Below are 10335 nucleotides of genomic sequence, written 5' to 3' on the forward strand. Positions count from 1 at the left end.
AGAAGTCCTTTACAATTAAATAAAATTCAGCTTTATGAAAAATTTACTCTACCTTTTAAAAATGTATCATTTTACTACAGATTGATGAAAACACTGTCACAAACCAACACTGGAATAAACAACTGGGTTTAGGGAATTCCCTGGCAGTTCGGTGGTTAGAACTCGGCACTTTCACTGCCGGGGCACGGGTTCAACCCCTGGTTGGGGAACTAAGATCCTGTAAGTCATGTGGCGCAGCCAAAAAAAAAAAAAAAAAGAACTGGGTTTAGGAGAGCAGATTAATACAGTGGTTTCCCAACCCACCAACCTCCCTGCCTTCGCAGCTCTGTGCCCTGGAATCCATCCTCTACAGCACTGTCACAGGCATGTCTTGCGCCCCCTCTTTGGACTTAAAGAGAAAGTCCAAATACCTCAGCAGGTCATGAAGCCCTCCCCAGTCTGACCCCAGCCCACGCCCAGCATTGTCCCTTATGATGTCCCAGCCCCCAGCTCCATGCCCTGTGCCCTACGGTGCTACTCAACATCGCTGGTCCCCAAAAAGCCGTCAGCTTAGCAACTTAGCTGATTCACACTCAGGCACAAGCTCCTTACCTGGTGTCACCTTTGTGACTTGCGATTCTCTGAACGGTTTAGACATTTGAGGTCTTCGTGCTTTTTGCTCATCTCTTCCCTCTGCCTGGAATTACCTTTCTTCTCTAGCCCACCTGCCAGACACAGTTCTCTTTGAAGATTCAGCTTGGGTCGTATTTCCTGACCCCAGCTAGGATTCACCGCCTTCTGCCCCCTTGTGTCTACTCTGTAGTATACAGAAACACATCGGTACTAGTATTTTGGTGCCCATTGCCTTGTGTCTTTGGACTGCCTCACATCCAGCTTTATTTGTGATTAGGGACAACCTCTAGTGTGCAGTACTGATGAGATGCAGGGCCTTGCCTTTCTCCATGGCCACTGAAGCAGGGAGGTTTTCCTGCTTCCCTCACCTGGTGGGATGGTGTATTAGTTTGGTAGGGCTGCCATAACAAAGTACCACAGACCGGGTGGCTTAAACCACCGAAACCTATTTTCTCACAATTCTGGAGGCTAGAAGTCCAAGGTCAGAGTGTCAGCAGGGTTGGTTCATTCTGAGGGCTATAAAAGGAGGATCTGTTCCAGGCCTCTCTCCTTGGCTTGTAGGTAGCCGTCTTCCCCCTGTGTCTTTATATCATCTTCCTTCTACATGTCTGTGTCCTAATTTCCTCTTCTTGTAAGGACACTAGCCATATTGGATTAGGGCCCACCCTAATAAACTCATTTTAACTTAATTAGTCATTAACGACTGTACCTTCAAATACAGTCACGTTCTGAAGTACTGAGGGTTAGGCCTCCAACATATAAATTTGGGGGAACACAATTCAGTCCATTCAGATGGCTTGGTGGGTTGAAAGGTGCCCCCCCCCCCAAAAAAAGATATGTCCATATCCTAACCTCTGGAACCTGTGCTTGTGACCTTATTTGGAAAAAGCCTTTTGCAGATGTAATTAAGTTAAGGATCTCGAGATGGGATCATCCTGGCTCCAGGTGGGCCTTAAATCCAACAAGTGTTATTATAGGAGATGGAAGAGGCAAAGACAAAGAGGAGAAGACCACTAAAGACAGAGGCAGAGATCGGAGCTATGCTTACAAGCCAAGGAACTCCTGGATCCTCCAGAGGCTGGAGGAGGCAAGGACAGACCCTCCCCTGGAGGCTCCAGTGGGAACTTGGCCCTGTCTTTTTCAGATGGTCTTCATTTGTACCCATTTTCCAGCCTAGACTCTCTTGATTTCGTGCAGTCCCCAGTGTATTCCAGAAATTTTTCTTCTCTACTTAAGACGTCTAGGATTAATTTCTGCTGCTTGCAATTAAAAACTTCAACTAATTTTTTTAAAAATTTATTTTACTTATTTATTTTTGACTGTGTTGGGTCTTCGTTGCTGTGCAGGGTCCTCTCTAGTTGCGTCAAGCAGGGGCTACTCTTCATTGCGGTGCACGGGCTTCTCATTGCGGTGGCTTATCTTTGTTGCGGAGCACGGGCTCTAGACACGCGGGCTTCAGTATTTGTGACTCATGGGCTCTAGAGCGTAGGCTCAGTAGTTGTGGCGCACGGGCTTAGTTGCTCTGCGGCATGTGGGATCTTCCCGGACCAGGACTTGAACCTGTGTCCCCTGTATTGGCAGGTGGATTCTTAACCACTGTGCCACCGGGGAAGCCCTCGACTAATTTTTTTAAAGTATCAGTAGTTGTTACAGTCCAGTCCGTTCAGAGAGATGCAAAGATTCTGAAAACCATCATTAATGTTTCAGAATGGGAATCTGGCAGCTAATGGCTTACAGTAGCAAAAGGCTAAACCAGTTAATCACCTGTGGTCATAGGAATGAGGCGCCTGAAGAGGCAAGGCTGTGGGGACCAACTCTGCCATCCCCGAGAACAGTACAGAAGACCATAAGGAATTCCAGAAGGGAGATAAGACATTCAGAGAGCTTAAGAAAGAGTAAAACAAACTCAAATTACTTCATTCTTAAGCCTGATTCTCTTATCTCTTGAAGCTGTAGGGCTAAAGCAGCTGAAAATTAAACTCCAAGTTAGAGCTTGTGGGTTGCCAAATTACTTGCATTCACAGAGTCACCAAGTATTTTATGAGAAAGTTAGGACATTTCTTGGGGGGGATAGACTGGGCCCTGAGAACAGGACTGAGACTTAATGGATCCAGCACCTCCTTATTTCCTTGTAGGCCCTACAGTTCCCCCACCAGAGAGGGTTTCTTGTAAGAGGGACGCAGGCTGGCCCCCTGCACACCTACATTCCCTCCACCTCTCAGTGTCTCCAGGTCTGTACCCAGCCACTTTCCTGCACAGCCCAGGGAGACGAAGCCAAACCCCGAAGGCTTACACACCACGAGAATTACAGACGTTGAAGGTAGAGAACAAAGAGCTGGGGTAAATGTCCACACGTGTGGATTCTGAGGGAGACTGCCAAAAAGAGGGAAATATAATTTTAGATTGTACCAGATTTACCAATATGAGCGCCCTTACCAGAGGTTCTGGATTCACTGTGCCAACCTGCCCAAAGTGAGGGGCTCCGAGGAGCTTGCCCATCAGGTACATCAAAGTCTGGACTCTGGTGGCCCAGCCAGAATTGAGATGCCATACGTTGCTTGGCCAAAGATCAGCTAAGGTCTGGCAAGATGACTTGCTTCACGCCATGTAGTGGCTGCTGGATTGGCATGTTAGTAACAGAGAGACACAGTTTGGGGAAGAATCGTATGGATGGACTTCTCAGAATGGCTTACCGTATGAGAATTTTTAACTCAAGAATATAAGATGGCCAGCAAAACCTCCTTCTCCACTACTCGAGAGCTTTGACTCTTTGGGTGCGTGAACTCCTTGGGCTGCCATGTTGACAAGGATGGAGGCTATATATGTGCTGAATAATATGATCCTTTTTCCAGGCTGATCTTGCTACCCCTGTGACCGAGTGCTCAGTCGACCAGCAGAGGTAGTAAACCCTGAGCCCGCGATGGGATGCAAAGCTCCAAGGGAACCAGCTATTTGCCTGATAGCAGGTTGATTGTCTGGGGCCACTTTTCATCATGGAGGGGCAGCAATTAGAGGAGAATTAGATGGGGTAAACATTCAATCTGGATTTGCATTGTCTTTCTTTGCCTACCACGCTTCTGTTAGCAACACCATCTCCTAGCACCATCTCCAGGAGGCTCTGCTTTGCCGTCAGGCTTCCATCTGGTTTTGGCCAATGAAGGGCAGAAGCAGGATTTGGGAGGAGACAGAGGTGAACTTATTTATTATGCCAACTCCCTCCCACAAGGACCTGGGTTTAACAGTGGCTTTGTTTCTCTCCTGACGGCCACAACTTCTGCTGGGCTGCTCTTTCCAGAGATTAAAGTTCTTGCCAAGTAACTAGTCTTTTTCCCTTTCCCCTTCAGGCCTAGGGTGAATATTGCTCCCAGCTGCTACCCCAGCGTGCTTCACCATCCCTTGTCACGTTTCCTAGGGACCCTGCCACTTGAGGATGGAACAAACATTTCCCTCTCTTCCCCCAAGATGCCGTGTGTATATGTGTGTGTGCGTTAGCAGGGAAAGGGATTATCCACAGCACGCCAGAAACAATCTCTCTAAATCAGTCATCTCCCCAGTGTTCAAGTCCTTCAACATGGATGTTGGCCTAAGTGTCACAAAACCAGATTTCATATTATCCAGCCTTAAAAGGAATGAAAGTCTGACGCGCACTACACCATGGATGAACCTTGAAGACATTATGTCACGTGATGTAAGCCAGACACAAAAGGACAAATACTGGATGGTCCACTTATGTGAGCTTTCTAGAGTAGTCAAATTCATAGAAACAGAGAGAGGAGTAGTGGTCAAGGTTGGGGAGTGCTGGGGAATTTGAGGGAGGAGGGGGGGAGTTACTGTTTAGGAAGTTTCAGCTTAGGAAGAGGAAAGTAATTCTTGAAGTTGGTTGCCCAACAATGTGAACGTACTTAATGCCACTGCTCTGTGCACTTAAAAATGGTTAAAATGGTACATTTTAACAGATTTCTGCCCCTTCTCCTGCAAGTCCTGCTTGGGTATCGTAGCAAGTAGTTTCAGCCCATGACAGTAACTGCCCCCTAACATCTTTGGGACCCTGCCTGTTGTGAAGTGTGGTCCCTGCACCCCCTTTCTCCACAACTTGTGTTGTGGGCATGGGGGCTCTGCAGACAATATTCCTTCCTTGCCAAGTGGCTCTGCACACAGGGCACACCACACCAAAGCGAGTCCGGTAGGTGACAGGAAGGAGGAGGGACCAGCCCCTTTCTGGTTGCTTCCTGTTCCTGCCAGTGTAACCTGGCAACAGTCCTGCACCCCACAGCACCATTTGCTTCTGGGAGCAATCAGTTCCCAGTTCTTTTCCACTCTCCCAGCACCAGCCATTCGCCCACCCCTGAGAGATACCTCCAAGCCAGGCAGCACTCCTGCCAAGAGATCTGTTCCCAGCCCCTCAGGGCCCCCTGTCTGAGCTCTCAAGGTAACAGCACTATCTAGCCAGCACCCCCTTCCCAGAGTCTGGGTCCTAACTCCATGGGTCCTCTCTGAGTTTCTGAGGTCTGGTTCCCAGCTCCAGGGACCCCTCCTCTAAGCTTCTAGGTTCTGAAAAGCCCATTCTCTTCTCTTGGGTCCCCCAACACAGGATGACAATTCCTACCTTACTTGTTCCCTCTATGACTTTCAGTCCTCTAATACCCGTTTAACCAACTCCTTATATTAAATTCCCTCTGTTAACATAACTAGTGGGGTTTTCGTTTTCCTCATGGGATGTTGACTAATACTACTGTATTCCTGCACTTCTGTGCAAGAAATGAAACAAGAAAGTGTTTCATCTCAACAACATGCTATAGTTGTTTATTGGCTGTCTACTTTAACTGGTTTGTAAATACCATGGAATCAGGTGTTTTTGGTTCACTGACCTATACACCCAGCACTGTGAACACAGCCTGACATACAGCAGGCACCCGTATCATCTTAACTGGATAAATGAACAGGAAATATTTAATTTGAACATAAAAAACCAAAATAATTCTAGTCATGAAAATGTGCTTACAATATATAAAAGTTATAACCACGTGCAAATATATCCAAGGGGAAAATATGTAGCTGAAGTTTGCAAAGCTCTCTTTCTGAAATTCTTAGCAATATCCATTTTGTGCTTTTCCCCCCATTTTCTTGTTTAATAGTTTTAGTCAGTGGGGGTTTCTCCATATTTTTCTTGTTCATTAGGGCATGTTATCCATAAGTAGTCAGTCAGTGTGATACTGCAATTTATAATAAGAAATATATATTTGGTCTTCCTCCACTGTTCCTGGCACAGAGCTCCTAAAACCCTTATCATTTCCTATATGAGAGCCATAGGGGCATCTTTTGTTATAATATTTAGTTTTTCTCAGTTCCCGAAACAGCTCCAAGAGCATAAAGGCGAAATGAGCGTCTTCTGTTATTAATAAATAACCAGCCCCTTTCAACCACACCTGAATTTCTGTTACTGAGGTGACCTTTGGAAAGCCCCTAAGGAAGGGGCTGGTTGCCAGGGGAACCAACCACGTGATTGGAGGATTGGACGTACAGGCCTATCCCCCAGATCTCCAGAGAGTTCAAACACCAAGGGCCAAGGATTTAATCAATCTTTCTTCATTAAAAACCCAAAAGGATAGGATTTGGAGAGCTTCCACGTTGGTGGACAAGAACATATCCACATGTCAGGAGGGTGTCACACCTCAGACTCCAAGGGGGCAGAAGCTTGGGGCCTTGAAAGGTCCAGACCTTGCCCTACGCATCTCTTCCATCTGGCTGTTCCTGAGTTATACCTTTTAAAAACAAGCCAGTAACCTAGTAAGTAAAATATTTTCCTGAGTTCTGAGCTTCTCTAACAAATTAATCTAATCCGAGTAGGGGGTCATGGGAACCCCCGATTCATTAACCAGTCAGTCAGAGCCCAGGTGACAACCTGGACTTGCCGTTGGCATCTGAAGTGTGTGTGTGTGTGTGTGTGTGTGTGTGTGTGTGTGTGTGTGTGGCAGGAGGGTAGCAATCTTGTGGGACTGAGCCCTTAACTTGTGGTGTCCAAGTCTATCTCCAGGTGGATGATGTCAGGATTGAGTTAAATTGTAGGACACTCGGCTGGTGTGGCAGAACTGTCAGACGTATGGGAAACCTCCACATCTGGGGACCAGAAGTGAAGCAGTGTGAGAGTAGGGAAGACAAACACGAGTGTGTTCTTCCTTTACATTCATTCAGTCAATAAAACACACAGTTTAAAAATCAAAACACCAATACGTTAAACTTCACAAATAAAACTTCAAAAGGAGAACTTGGGGCATTTTGATGTGATGAAAAAATACTGTATCGGGAGATGATGTAGGCCCAGGTCGTCACTGGCCATGTGACCTTGGGCAAGTCTCTTAGCTTTTCTTGGTATATGTGACTTCAACTTAGATATAAAGAAGTAGAGATCATTTCTAAAGTGCCCTTCCTCTTTTAAGACTCTGATTCTTCAAATAGAAATGTGCTTTAACATCCCAAGAGCACAAGATAACTTTCAATCATTGACAGTCTATCCCAGACTCAAATGTCTTTTTATCACAGTCCCCAAACCTATCACTCCGCCCAGACTGAGCCTGGGAAAGTGTGAAGTGACTGACAGTCAAATAAAAAGCTTTGGTGCCAATTCCTACTTCCAGGTCCAAATGAAATTATAATTTTCTGTAGCTAATACTTTTTAAACTTGGCTGGATATTTTTAAGACCCTAATCTGTGGAGCAGTGTTAATATTGACAGCTGCCTGAAACATCTAACATATTGGAATACATTGCAAAGCTCAAAAAAGACCAGGTCAGGTCAGTGAACTCTTCTCTTTCCCTGACATCTAAACATGTCAGACAGCCCAGAAGACACCAGCCCGAGATCTGACCAATGCGGCACAGGCTCACAGCAAAGAGCCCTGCACCCACGGAGCCATGAGAATGAATTGGAATAATAGTCCACAGAAAGAACTGGAATAATGATCCACAAAAAGAACTGGAATAATAGTGCATGGAAGGAACTGGAATAATGGTCCACAGAATGAACTGGAATAATGGTCCATGGAGGGAACTGGAATAATAGTCCACAGAAGGAACTGGACTGGAGGAATCAGGCTCCCCAACTCCAAACTACACTACAAAGCTACAGTAATAAAGACAATACGGTACTGGCACAAAAACAGAAATATAGATCAATGGTACAGGATAGAAAGCCCAGAGGTAAACCCACGCACCTATGATCACCTAATCTATGACAAAGGAGGCAAGAATATACAATGGAGAAAAGACAGCCTCTTCAGTAAGTGGTGCTGGGAAAACTGGACAGCTACACGTAAAAGAATGAAATTAGAACACTCTCTAACACCATACACAAAAATAAACTCAAAATGGATTAAAGACCTAAATGTAAGACTGGACACTATGAAACTCTTAGAGGAAAACATAGGAAAAACACTCTTTAACATAAATGACAGCAAGATCTTTTATGACCCACCTCCTAGAGTAATGAAAATAAAAACAAAAATAAACAAATGGGACCTAATTAAACTTAAAAGCTTTTGCACAGCAAAGAAAACCATAGACAAAACAAAAAGACAACCCTCAGAATGGGGGAAAATATTTGCAAATGAAGCAGCAGATGAAGAATTAATATCCAAAATGTACAAACAGCTCATGCAGCTCAATATCAAAAAAAACAAACAACCCAATCAATAAATGGGCAGAAGACCTAAATAGACATTTCTCCAAAGAAGACATACAGATGGCCAAGAGGCACATGAAAAGATGCCCAACATCACTGAATTATTAGAGAAATGCAAATCAAAACTACAATGAGATATCACCTCACACCAGTTAGCATGGGCATCATCAGAAAATCTACAAACAACAAATGCTGGAGAGGGTGTGGAGAAAAGGGAACCCTCTTGCACTGTTGGTGGGAATGTAAACTGATACAGCCACTGTGGAGAACAGTATGGAGGTTCCTTAAAAAACTAAAAATAGAATTACCATATGACCCAGCAATCCCACTACTTGGCATACACCCTGAGAAAACCATAATTCAAAAAGTCACATGTACCCCAATGTTCATTGCAGCACTATTTACAATAGCCAGGGCATGGAAACAACCTAAATGTCCATCAACAGATGAATGGATAAAGAAGATGTGGTACACATATACAATGGAATTTTACTCAGTCATAAAAAGGAATGAAATTGGGTCATTTGTAGAGACGTGGATGGACCTAGAGACTGTCATACAGAGTGAAGTAAGTCAGAAAGAGAAAATCAAATATTGTATATTAACACATATATGTGGAATCTAGAAAAATGGTACAGATGAACCTGTTTGCAGGGCAGGAATAGAAACTCAGATGTAGAGAACGGACGTGTGTGGACACAAGGTGGGAAGGGAAGGTGCGATGAACTGGGAGATTAGGTTTGACATAAATACACTACCATGTGTAAAATAGATAACTAGTGGGAACCTGCTGTATAGCACAGGTAGCTCAGCTCAGTGCTCTGTGATGGCCTAGATGGGTGGAATGGGGAGGGGGGAGGGAGGTCCAAAAGGGAGGGGATATATGTATACATATAGCTGATTCACGTCATTGTACAGCAGAAACTAACACAACATCGTAAAGCAATTATACTCCAATTAAAAAAATAAAAACAAAACGAAACAAAAAAAAAGAAGGAACTGGAATAATGGTACAATACAAAGTAGAGTACAACTGCTATAACCATTCTCCCTGTACTGTTCTGTGTGATGGAGAATACAATACAGTATAGAAGTCGGTCCAATGCTACTTTAGAAATAGTGCGAACAGAGGAAAAACAGGCTTACGTAAAAGACATCACAGAGTCAAAAGTTCAAGGACAGTGAAAGAACAGACTGGTCTGTTTAACGATAGCACGTCTACAAAAGTGAACAGAGTTTCATTTAAAAAAAAAAAAAAGTGAACAGTAAATTTGTTGTTTTCATACAATTTTGTTCACAGAAGTAAAATACAATGTGTGTGTACAAAATATATGTAAGTAAGAAAATATGGTTTTCTTACCTGGAAGAAGACTAAGTAGTATTGGAGGGGGCCCCAGGAAGGGGCTAAAAAGGGATGCTTACTATCAGTGAGGGAGCCTAGGATCTCAAGGAATTCTCTCTCTCTCTCTCTCTTTCTCTGTATGTGTGTGTGTGTGTGTGTGTGTGTGTGTTTATATATAAATGACACAAAACAGGAAAGTAGACTTACAAGCCTGTGTGAGCACAGAAGTAGGGAGCTCTGTCTCAGAGCCCAGGATGGAAGCCGGGGTGTAACCACGAGAGGGAGGGACTCTGGTTTTCCTAAGTGTGTGAGGAGGAGATGCCTCTGTGACGACTTCTGAAGGACTGCGGATCGGTTGCTTCTCTCTGTGACGCTGCTTCAGGTAGTTAATACAGGGCATCTTTTCTGTTCATCACGCCTGAGCTCATCTCGTAATTAACCGACATTGTTAAATTGCATAAAGCCTACTGGGAGAGGTGGAGGTGCCCTGCTGGTGCCTCCTGCGAGCAACTCGGAGTCGAACCCCCTGGGCTGCCTGTGCGCCTCAGCCCGAGGACCCGTCCCTCCCAGGGGGGCCGCTGAACACCCAGTCACGTGGACTCCAGCTCGAACCTCGCCGCATCACTAGGATTCCTCCTACCCTGACTGCATCCTGTAAGCATTCAGACCTCAGATGAGAGAACATGGAGAGATTCTGGTAATTA

This window comes from Eschrichtius robustus, chromosome 21, assembly GCF_028021215.1.
Source record: "Eschrichtius robustus isolate mEscRob2 chromosome 21, mEscRob2.pri, whole genome shotgun sequence".
Taxonomy (NCBI): domain Eukaryota; kingdom Metazoa; phylum Chordata; class Mammalia; order Artiodactyla; family Eschrichtiidae; genus Eschrichtius; species Eschrichtius robustus.